Genomic DNA, 9857 nt, shown 5'->3' on the forward strand with positions numbered 1-9857 from the left:
GATAAATTATTTGTAAAGTTAATATTTATTTTATAAATATCAGCAAGGCTTTCCTACTGCAAATTACATCAGTACTCATATGCTCCAATTGCTTTCATCAGACCAGGCCGTTCTGCGACTCACTCTTGTTCTCAGGGGGAAAAATACCACTTTGGGGTGAAAACTCAAAGAATTACATGGTGGATCAAGCTGACATGTTACCTGAAAACAGAGAATAGAAGGAGAGAAACTGATCCTTTTTGTTTGCTTGCTTAATGTAAATATATGTAGCAACTGCTAGAGTTGATTGGACACTGGTGTGAAGCTAAAGCATGTAATCAATAGTAAACTGACAAATCACAGCCTATTGTAAAGCAACAACTAGAGTTATTTAATAGGGCCAAAATTAGTAATAAATGGTTTTTGTCTGTTTTTCCTGGTCAGCCATAAACTTTAAAGATTGATATTAAAGTCTAAATCAAGGTTGACATTAAAAATAGAGATTGAATCTCTGTTGGGAAGAAATAGAAAGGAAAAAGAATTGGTCAAAGTGAGGTGAGCTGGGTTCTAGTGCCAGTTCCAGGAGCTCTATGAAATAGCTGGATGATCTTACTGAGACTTATAGATAATAATAAAAATAATAGAAGTGGGAGCTAGCATTTATTGGAGGTTTTCTCTGACCCACAGATCATCTCATTTAATCCTCACAAGAACCCTAAGATTATTGCCATTTTGCAGATGTCAAACTTAGGGTACAGAATGGTATATAACTTGCCTGAAGTTGCTTACCTAGTAAGTGGCAAAATCAGCAGGCTTAAAACTCAGGTCTGGCTGACTTACACACCATGAATATGCATCCTCTCCACAAACATTGAGGACAGAGCACATGGCTTTGTCTTCCACTTCTAAAATACTTCATACCTCGTTCTTATAAGCATCTCCAAGCAGAGAATTCCACAACTTGTTTTATGAAGAAGGAAATACTTTTTTTTAATTTCCCAAATGTTTGTAGTCACCGTGGGGAAGGAAGAAGTCTTTGCAGAAAAGTCACTAGGCGAAATGAAGAAGAGGCCCCACTGTGGGATCACTGCCTTCCCCATGAGAATGTTGGGCCATGGCAGCAGTTGATGATAATGATTTCTGCTATAGTTATATATAATGCTCACTTTAAATCACCTCCCTAAGGAGATTCAAGTCTATGACAAGGGATATTAATATATGGTGGCTAAATAACTGGAGGATATCATGCTTCACTATAACTTACTTTCTAGCATTGTGCTTGGGTCAGTCATCTTCCTGGTGGTGTGCAAATAAATTAATGTTAATGCCCTACCAAAAGTGCACCTTTGTTCAAAGCAACTTTTCAGGCAGTTGGTGGAGAGAGCTCAAGTGACCTTGACTTCTGGCAGATTGTAGACTCAGAAGGAATATATGGGAGATATATATGGTAGAACAACGGCATAAGACTGCCAAGAACACTGCTAACACGTCACAGTCTTAGGCAATTTACATGACACCTTAGAGTTCTGGTTTCCTCATCTAGAAAAAAACGTCTAACAAATTGACTTCATAGGATGGTGAAGAGTGAGTAAGATGATGTGTGTTCAGTGCACATGGTAGGAGCGATGTGCACATGGTGACAGAGCCTCCTTAACGACTAGTTCCTGTGCTTTGCATCCCATCAGAGAAATGTTTCTCTCCTGATGTCACTGAAACAAAGATACTATCTTTAAAACTCACTCCAAAGTTGGACATTCCTTACAAAGGGGAAAGCGAGTACCCAAAATCCTGGATTGAGAGATACAAGGAAAGAGAAAACCAAGGACAAGGTCTACGCAAGGGGGCTTCACTTTCTAAGCAGTTTGTCCAAGCAGCCTTGGAAGCCCAAGGTCATTCTAACCTGCACTGACCAAAGAGGATATGTGCCATGTTCATGTGTCTTGAGTCCAGATGAGGTGACTTCTTAGGGGCCCCTTGGATCTCCAAATAGCCAGTAGGATATATTCACTTCTATATATTATTTAGGTTTGTAATCACTTAACAGCATATGAATGTACTGAAGCATTATGAATAAAATTTGAACAAAGTAAATGACAGGTTTTTAAATGTGCATTCAGGAAAGAAAAATGTGTGTTTTATGCAGGCCTTAACTGTGGAACTTATGTTAATGGAAATCATTGTAACACTTTATTCATAAGGGTCATTTATAAATGATGTATGACTTCCCATAAATATCTCTCTTATTTGCTATTAATAGTTACGAATGCTATTATTTTTACATAAGCCAAGTGTGATGCCTTTCAAATGGAATCAACAATAGGTATAATCTGTTGAAATGAGTCTACAGACAAAATAAGCATATTTTTGCTTGGTTATTAACTACAATAAAGTATTTCCATGTGGGTTATTTAAGGTTTTACTTAGATTTCATCTTTAATTTGGAAAAACCTCAGGGTGCTATTTTCAATGAAATGTATCAATCATAACACTTGGATCCCAATTATTACACTTCAGCTAAATTACTTACTGTGATTTTACCATTTAAAGCACACATCAAAACCATGGTGAATTATCATAAAAAGATTTCCTTTTCTCAGACTCTTTTATTTTTAATGAATAATATACATTAATCAAATTCATTTAAGGGAAAGCATCATCACATATTGACATTACCTGGCACAGTGAAGGGAATATAAAACCTACAGCTCTTGGTCTTTTGGTTTGACTTTTGTATCATAAGTAAAGAGTCAAATATTGTCTTGTCCTTCTTCTTAATACAGAGCAGGGAGGGCTTGAGAGTAGAAGTAGAAGTTCTTCAATGATCTCATTGGGATTTGGCATATCTTGTTAAATGTTCATTTGCTAGAATTTCATAAAATGGTTTGTTTCAGATGTAGAAGAAAAGATAAATGCTGTGCGGGGTGATTCATCTAAACATCATTTGGTTGCTATTTTGCACCAAAAATATGTTCAAATGCCACATATTCTGCACTTCCAATTCAGTACACCCAAAAGGGTGGGAGGGTAGACCCAGGAGTGTCTTCAGCTGTCATTCCTTGGAAATTAGTGGCTAAGACCCAAAGGGAGGGAACAACAACTTAAATCCTAGTTTAAGATTAAACTGTGCCATGCCAGAGGAGATGAAAAGGGTGAAGGAAAGGCAAAGGAGAAAGAGCATACCTTCCTCCCTTTTCTACTTGCTTGTCCTGGCTTCTTTGACAATTTATCCATCCCCTCTTTATGGAAGGGCTGGATGCAGGCAGGTCGAGGTTAGAGACTGCCCTGTCCTACAGACCATTTCCAAGTTGAAATTTCCTTCACTTAAGGTTCTGGTTCTTGTTAAAATGCACAGTGCGTTTGAGTTTTTCCTTCTGTCCAACACAAAAAATGCAGGCAAGAAGAGGAAGAATGGACACAAGGAAGAATGGACACAGCCAAAGAAAGAAGAATTCCAAGTTCTGAGGCCAGTAGGTTGAAGACAATCTCGATCAGATTCTTATTTTTGCTTGGGGCCAGATTTGTCTTAAAGCTTCACACTTTTGTACAGCTCCTCACCCAAGATTATCAGTTCTCCAGGGGGTCACACATGCTTATTTTCCCAGGCTTACCCCTCAAGGTAAACGCCAGCAGATAATGGCATATCTCTACCCCTTTGCCATCTGGAAAATTTCTACTCATGTGTCAAATTCCTGAGCTACTAGGATGATTTAAATCAAATCAAATTAAATCAATTTAAATCATCACGATCCCTTTTCTAGAGAAATATAGAATGCAATAAGAGGAGTTCAGACATTCGTCTGTGTCTGACTCAGGGAAGAGGAGCACTAGCTAGCAAGCAGCCTTTAGCAGGATCTGAGACAACATTCAACAAAGGAGGAAACAGAATAGAAGCAAACTAAACGCACTAAATTCCACTGCAAACGTCACTGAGCAGAATAACGATGGCTGCCATTTATTGAGAGCACCCAGCAAGGGCTCTAATTACATTACCTCGTTTAATCTTTACAAGAACCGTATTGGTAGGTACCATATTTAACCCCCTGTTTAACAATAAGTAACAGAAAGCTCAGAGAGATGAAGTAATTTACCCAACATCATACAGTTTGTGTCAAAGCTGTAATTCAAACCCAGGTCATGATTCCAACCTCTAATCTCAGATACTAACATCTAAATCGAACTAACTAGACCATCCAATCAGTCTAGTTTTTTTCCTGATCTTTACTTATATTCGACAACCAAACAACATCATAAAATAAAAGATATTTAACCTTAAAACAAATCAAGGGCAGTGTGAAGGTGGCTTAGTGGCAGAATTCTCACCTGCCAGAGACCCAGGTTCAATTCCCGGTGCCTGCCCATGCAAAAAAAAAAGAAAAGAAAAATCTAAACACATCCAAGCTGCTATCTCAGGGAAGTACAAATTCAGCTATATTATTACACCTCATTCTTTTGCTCATTATTCAGTCAATCAGTCCACAGATATTTATTTAGAATTCATGTTTAGACTGTCAGAACAAAGATCCTGAGAAGACAAGTAATCTATTATACATATTGGTTTATATTACATGCTGTGCATGTGTATCATATATAATTCCTATAAATTTGTTATACTATATATTTGTTATATTAACCATAAATAGGAAAGCTATACAAAAATCTTTTAAATACTATGTTAAAAAACAGATGTTTTTAAGAGGTTGGGAATTTCTACTTTACTCTCAGGTTAAATCGATTAACCATTCCCTGAACATTACAGCATATTGTAATGTTTTATGTGTATTTAGGTGACTTGCTGATAAACAACTAAGAAAATGTCTAGGTAGTTACCAGAGAAGTTTATCTGTCTTTAAGCCTCAAATTGATATCTTGATACTCAAATCCGATAGGAAAAGAGAGAAGGCCCAAAGTGGTCCCTGAGAAGACAGCTCCTCCTAGAATGATGGACAACTAGTTTCTTCCGACTGGAGAGAAATGGTGGTGGAAGATGCGTGAGGAGATACAACTGGCCATGAGCTCGCCACTATACAGTCCAGAATAACCAAGTTCCTTCTGAGGAGCCCAGGGAGGAATTCCTGGAAATGGCAAAGCAGATTAGATTTCACATTATCTAAAAACATAAAATGATTATTAAATTCTCCCTGAATTCAAATAGCATTTATTGATTATTTTTTTAAAATCTTAGATAATTTCACTAGGCTACATTTGCATTGTGTAGTATAAAATAAACATTTTAAGTTATTTCTGCTCACATTTCAGACTATTTCACCCCCGATATTCCTTCACTACCTAAATTTATGATATCAGCTAAGGTGGTACAAGTCAGCCAAAGCTAATCATCAAATATTTATAGGTGTTAAATAGTACTACAGTTATTCATAATCAGAGACCAAAAAAATTTTTAAAACGTGAGCATATCCAAGAGTAATATCCAACTGAGAAATTTGTAAAGCATCTGATGACTGAAATGATGTTAGTGTTATATAAAAGAAACAAGAAAAATACACTGTCAGAAATAAAACCAAAAATAAAAATGAAATTGATAATTTAAATAAATATATAATAATATTCTGAGCACAACATTTACATATATCCTGTCATCTCAGCTTGTCCAGAAAAGTGACAAAAGACAAGAAAAGACTTCTGAACCATCAAATAAACACCAAAGAATGTCAAGTCAGAAGGATTAGGCTGAAATCCAGGCAGCACCTCATAAGGGCTGTATTATACACAAGTACGTTACCCCCCTGAACATGTCTTTTCTACTATCCCCTAACATATAGGACTGTTGTTGGGATTAAGGTTAACGGGCATGCTTAGACTCTGCTGACACATAGCAGGCCCTCTGAGAAAAGTAATTACTATAGTCATTGCCATCTTCTTAGTCAAAGCATAGTGTGAGGGGAAACAGAAGTCTGCCATTTGAGGGACCACTTATTGATGCAAGCTCCTGGATTGATTATAAGCTCCTTTATGATTCTGCATTTATCCCCACACCTAATACAGAGGCCTGGTACACAGTATGTTCTCAACAAATATTTCTTGAATATATGGGTGAATGAATACATGAACGAATGAATAAATGTTAATCAGAGAATAAGCCTCTAGTGCCAGGTATGCCACAGTTGAGAGCTGACAGACACAGGAACAACGACAAATGCTGGTTATATTCCAGGCACCATGCAGTAAAAGCTACAAAAAGCAAATGCAAAATCTTAGGAGTCTAAGGTTTTTCAGAGTAAAGAAAAGCAATCCATGTTAGCACTTCAATGATCTTTGAAAGCACTGCTGTGAAATCACTGGTTCAGAGGGGCAGTGCTGTTTATGGGAAGGAGCACCAGGCTTGGAGCCAGAGAACAGTGTTTCATTTCTCGTTCTTGCATTTACCAGGGATCTTTCGGAAAGCCATCAAGCCACCCTGAGCATCAGTTTCCCTTTCTGTAAAATGGTAATTTTGAAACCTATTTCGCCCATTGCATAAAGCGATGAGAAGGCATCTTGAGATGATTATAATCTATAGCGTGTTAAGTGAATTAAAGGTATCCAGTTCAAAATGATAATACTAAATCAAGTAAGTATTAGATTATTGAGTCTTTATACTAAGTTTTCATATGGAAGAAGATATACAGAATATTTTTTAAGTATTCCATTGAAATAGAAAATTCATTTTAAAATTCAGGCACTTCTGGAAAATTCACTTATGTGGAAGTATTCATTCCTGATATGGTCACCCTTCAATTTTTAAGATGATGCTGTTGATGATAAGTAATTGAAAGACTTGTGCTTTGAAAAGTTCTAACTTTTAGATCAATGATTTTCTAAAATTATTGTACTAGTACTAATAAGAATGTCTCAGTAAAAAAACCAATTTATTCTATTGCGCAATAATGTGGAAAAAATCCAAGGTATTTGCAAAAACAACATATTTTAGATCTATTTAGTTGTTTATTTTCAAAAGTGTATGTATTTCACTTACTATTTCTAAATACATAAATACACTTCTAAATCACTTTCAATACATAAAACATAAAACTTTTTTCCAAAGACACATCCACAATATATTTTTGCCCTACATTAACGCAACTAATTGAAAGGAAAACAAGAAACAAGAGTGGGAAGGAAGGAAAAAGAGAAACATAGAGAAATAAACTTAATATTTAACAAACCCTTGAGGTGCAATAAGCGAATGCAATTTTTTAAAAATATTGACAATTCTGTCATTTTAAAAATGGTAGCAAAATTTTAAATAAATGTTTGGATTTCCGCTTAAATATTTGAAGCACAAATCTCTTCAATTTCTCCTTTTCTTTCTTTTCAGTAGAGAAACTATCAGGTTTCATACTGCACATGTATAATTGATTTTGTTTCCCCTCCCCATCACTTAATTCTATTATTATTTTTAGTATTTCTTCTAACTTTCACAATTTCTCTAATATAAATAATATCATCTCTGTTTTATAAGTGAAGAAACCGAGGCACAAGGAAGTTCAGAAATTTGCTCAATATTGCTAGTAAGTGGCAGGTAATGATACAGAATTCAGATCCCTCACTCAGATTCTCATCAAGTGGCCAGTAAATCACAGTCACCTCATAATATACAGCCTTGCTGATATGGTGAATCTGCTCAATTTCTTGATAACCAAGATTTTCCTCCGAAGTACTCAGCTGTGGGACTGTGCTTCAACCTGCCCTTGGAAAATTCCAAATACCAATATCTAATTAAATATTCACAGTAGGCTTTATGGTTTGGCCTGTTATAAATGAAAAATAGGAGATAGTCGATGTGCTGACCAGGAAACGAGATTGTTTTTCTCATCCTTCACTCCAGTAATAAAATTCACACTGCAAAGTCTGAGAAGCTCTTGGACAGGGGAAAAAATGGGGTATTGACGCATCCTGTTTTTGGACAAGATCCCTTGAAACCAGCACTTGTAAAATTTCCAGATCATTCTTTTATTGGCCTTCTCAGTGTTTAGCAGGAAAAGAGGTGATTTTTCCAGCTACTTTTGTTATGTTATAAACTTAAATGTTGATCACATCATACCTGGGCAACTAGTATAATTTTCATTTATCTATTTCTTTCCCCTTTTCTCTATATCCTCTTATTTCTTTATCTAAAAATGGAGTTATTAATAAGAGTATATAAAGTTATATAAGATAGTACAGATAATAGTTTCCAGACAGCACACTGGCACCACTTCTTATATCAATCCCTTTATTCCTTCCTTCTCTTTCCTCATTTTCATTCTATTTCTACCACTTGTATCCAAAAGAAATTTTTAAAATTGGACATTAGTAAAAAAAGAAAAAGTGACCTGAATTTATTCTTTGATTAACAAGCTTGTAATAATAAATGCCTATGTTTAGACAGGAATGGTGCAAGATCTTAGATGCACAAAGTGAAATAAGTTTTCTTAGAAAGTGGCAGAGAAAGGATCTGTTAGTATGTTGCATATGCAAAAATGAAAGTTTAGCATAAAGATTTGGGAGCCCAGGGGAAGAAGTATCCTCAGCAATATGACTCAAAGAGCCTTTGAAGGACTTCATCTCCCAAAAGCACCAATCAGGTACATTTGCTTCATTTCCTTGTAACAGGAAAAAAAGGGGGGGGGGGGGATACTCTGTTTAACTGACTTAAATGAGAGTATAAAGGTGGTATTAATATGAACATGAACTGATCTCAAAGAGTAGGCCTGTAGGAAAAGTTTTCCTAAGAGATTTTTCGGAAAGTGAAAGCAAAGATCATAGAACCCTGGAAATAATTTCCATGAACACAATCTGCAAAATCACAACCCAGAACAATACAGATACTGCATTTCCAGAAACACCCTTCCAGCCATCAGCTCTACATTTTCTTAACATCTTTCAGGAGCAAGGGTATTTGAACTTATTTTATTAAAAGAGCTCAGACCCACATCAAACCAGATTTGGACAACAGAGCCCCAGGATGAGTGAACTTCCCTTGGGAAAGACCCTGAAACCCTGAGCCCAGCTGTAGAAAGACATGTTTTGAAGTTCAGTCACAGCCTTCTCCTCAGTGAACTTGCTGTGTGACATTGAGAGAGACACTAACAGCTCAGTGTCTCCGTTTCCTCATTTGTGTAATGGGGACCACAATGCTCACCTTCCTCACAGGCCCACTTGGAGCAACAACTCATTAGCAATTATAAGGGACTTTGGAAATGTAAATACCAAAATATAATTTTAACCAACAAGTAAATCCTGGTGCTTCCCACTCAAGCACTCCCTTCTGGGTAAGTGATCAAAACGACTGGCTGACCCAGGTGCCTCTGAGCTCAGAATTCACCCCTCACATAAATATATGTCTCCTCCAGAGACTGTCTGGGGGCCCTTTCACGGTCCAGTCACCAGGCTGCAGCTGCTTTCCACCACCTGTCAGGAAACAGGAATCCCAACATGAGGGGTGTCCAAGTTGTACTTGGCAGACACCACAACTCAAAGGAAATTGTGAGAAAGAAACTAGCAGGCCCATCCCCAATGACTTCTGAACCACATCTCTGGGTTTGTGGAAATTTTCTATTATAAAAGTATGTACCTATTGTATCAGTCAGGGTTCTCTAGAGAAACAGAACCAACAGGCGAGATCTGTAAAGATGAGATTTATAAAAGTGTCTCACGCAACCTCAGGAATGAAAGTTCAAAATCTGCAGGGCGGCTGTGAAGCTGGCAGCAACCATGAAGGGTCTGGACAGAGCTCCACAGAAGAGGCTCGCTGGCTGATGAAGCAGTGAAGGTTCTCTTCTTCCTTAAAAAGACTCAGCTGATTGCATTATCTTGTTGCGGGAGATGATCCTTTGTTGATCGCAGATGTGATCAGCCACAGATACAATCAGCTGACTGATGATTTAATACATCAGCCA

This window comes from Tamandua tetradactyla, chromosome 4, assembly GCF_023851605.1.
Source record: "Tamandua tetradactyla isolate mTamTet1 chromosome 4, mTamTet1.pri, whole genome shotgun sequence".
Lineage (NCBI taxonomy): Eukaryota > Metazoa > Chordata > Mammalia > Pilosa > Myrmecophagidae > Tamandua > Tamandua tetradactyla.